This window comes from Montipora foliosa, chromosome 6 (assembly GCF_036669935.1).
Source record: "Montipora foliosa isolate CH-2021 chromosome 6, ASM3666993v2, whole genome shotgun sequence".
Classification (NCBI taxonomy): domain Eukaryota; kingdom Metazoa; phylum Cnidaria; class Anthozoa; order Scleractinia; family Acroporidae; genus Montipora; species Montipora foliosa.
In genome coordinates, this window is record NC_090874.1 from 8485763 (window position 1) to 8488588 (window position 2826).

The following is a 2826-nucleotide window of genomic DNA, read 5'->3' on the forward strand; positions in this document are numbered from 1 at the left end:
GCCTTTTCAATTACTTTGGAAGTAAACATTAAATTCGAAACCGGTCGAAAATTACTAAAAACCTTAAAGTCAGAATCCACCTTCTTCAATCAGAAGGGATCAACAGCGCTTCCTTGTGAACGTCCGCAACAATTCCTGTCTCCAACGAAAGATTGATCATTTTAGTTATTACGGTAGAAGGTCAGGCAGAATTTGAGCACACACACAGGAACTGGATCCAAAGCACACGACTTTATAGAACCAGCCTTGATAAGATGCTTCACTTGTTCAACCGAGACCTCTTCAAAGCTGGTCAACTGAAAAGGGCAGTGGACAACTTGCTTTTATTTCTCCAGTCGGTCTCGTCTGATTACGCAGACTTCATCAGGGAGTTGAACAAGATGGTTAAAAGGAACTTACTTTATACCTTATTTACAAATATGTTTACACTACAGTACATGTATACATGCAATCCTTTTTGTTGATACAGTTATTCTACCTCTCAGTCTAAAGGTAAGTGATAATATGCTAAGGTGGGCAGACACGAGGGGACATGTTGCAGTGACAAAAAACGTGTGTAGTGCACACTGAGGCGACATGTAGCGAGGATGTGTAGCGGGGACATGTAGCAGGGTCAAAATATATAATCACAAGTACATGTTTCGGGGATATGTTGCAGCGACATGTCCCGTCATATAAACTGATACTTGTATAATTGTGCAACACCAGTTTGGTGGTTATTTTGTCCCCGCGACGTGTCCATGTCGCTGCAAAATATCCCTGAAACATGTACCCGTAGCCTGTGTACAGCCGCCCGCTCTCCGAAAAAAAAAATTGGAGAGGAGCGTCTGTGATTTACCGTTAGTAATCGTGTTCCGGAATAATTTTGCCTACATTATCAAGTGATCTACGCTGACCAAAATTTGTGTGGCTCATATTTCTTTGGAGCTTAATTCTCAAAATGGTGATCAATGAGGTAGATTTCAAACGTGGATTGAAGAGCGTCTCCGATAGTTTCAAGATATCTTGGCTTTATAGCATAGAAGCACTCTTTTAAGAAAAGGATGTATTTGCAAGTCTTCCAACCAGGTACGGCTCTGATCTTCAGAGCAGCACAGATCGTTGCCGATGAGCTGTTATTTTCATCGATATGTCCAGATCTCAAATCTTCCAGGGCAACATGCTTTGTAGATTGCTCTTGAGAATGGCTAGGCTGGTCCGAGCTAGGCGTTGGGATTACATTGACTGGTAAGGGATCACAGGAGACGTTTTCGAGTTGACAATCTTTTGAATAGTGCTATATTCACCTCGTGAAGATTCGTCAGGAGCGCTTTCGTTTCTTTAGCGCTGACAACAATTCCTACAAATGTACGTAGAATCTATTCCACTTTACACTCCATAGATAACAATTCCGCTCGTACTTTAAAAGAAAAACCTCTTTGACAATCAAAAAGATTTTTATTCGTATTTTTCACCGTGCGCAAAGTACACAAGAACTCATCGTAAAATCTCTCACGGTGTTGATGTGGAGAAATTAAAAGTCATAAAAAGTCATATAATAAATCCTTTATTGGCCAAGCTTGTTCGGTCAAGATGACTGGATATTGGCCTCGTTCTTTTTTTGCGTGTTTATGGACCTCGACTTTGTCTCGGTCCATAAACACGCAAAAAAAGAACTCGGCCAATATCCAACCATCTTGACATCACGCTTTGTCAATAACCCATATAAATCATTTTCCACACATTCCAGGAAAACTCACGTGGTATTGAACACGATTATCAACCGTAGATCACAGACGCTCCTCTCCGATTTTTTTTTGGGGAGAGTGGCGGCTGTACACAGGCTATGTACCCGCAACATTTTCATTTGTGTAGATTGGAATCGCAAGGAGTGACAGGCCACACTGATTCCCTTTCTTAAATAAATAAATAAATAAATAAATAAATAACGGTTTATTCACAGTGTATCCACATAAAAGGATGTGGCGCTTCATCTGTGAAGGCCTACAATACTAATTATTTAATATGATATGTACAATAAATACTATACTTGAATGTAAATATTTAGAATGTAATGGTTGGTGGTTTCTATGTCTTTACAAAGAAGACAAAGCGCGCGCCTTTAAGAACGCCTTGCAGAGCCTGCAGTATTCTTTAAAATCTTTGCAATTCCTTACACTTGCTGGCAATTCATTGAAAATCATGGCTGCGGAATGCTGAAAGGTGCCTTAACAAGTGGAACATAAAGCCTTAGAGCAACGCTGGTACGGAGATGCCTAATAGGTTTAACAACTTGCAGATTTAAATAGGAGGGCCAGTTATCAGAATACATGCTTTAAAAGTAGTCTTAAATAGCGAGTAGTCTCTTAGCTCTAGGATAGGTAGCCAGCCTAGATCCAAAATGATAGATATACTGTTTACGAACTTACAAGTGACGAAACTAGCCATAGCGAACTGGAGCCTTTGTCACAGTAACTTATTTTAGATAGAATTAGTGTTTCTTTCTTTGTGAAAATATGTATAGGAACTTTTATAGTTTTGCTCTTGTAACGGCCAGGTTCTTGTGAGAGGCAAAATAAAGACAACAAGCAGGGATTTTGTTCAGCTTTGAATTCTTGAAAACCACTTCGGCTTGTGGCCTTACATGACGGTGCAATCATATCACGTGACAATGTTGACAATTTTAAACTGTGAGGGCTGGGCTAAATACTCTTCCCTACATACGCCCCCTCTAAGATAGGGGTCCTCCTGAATATCGAGACAAAGGCTGTCTATCCTTTAAAAAACTATACTTACAAACCCACGTAAGTGTGATTGTTCTTAAACAAATATTCTCGTAGGGTGATC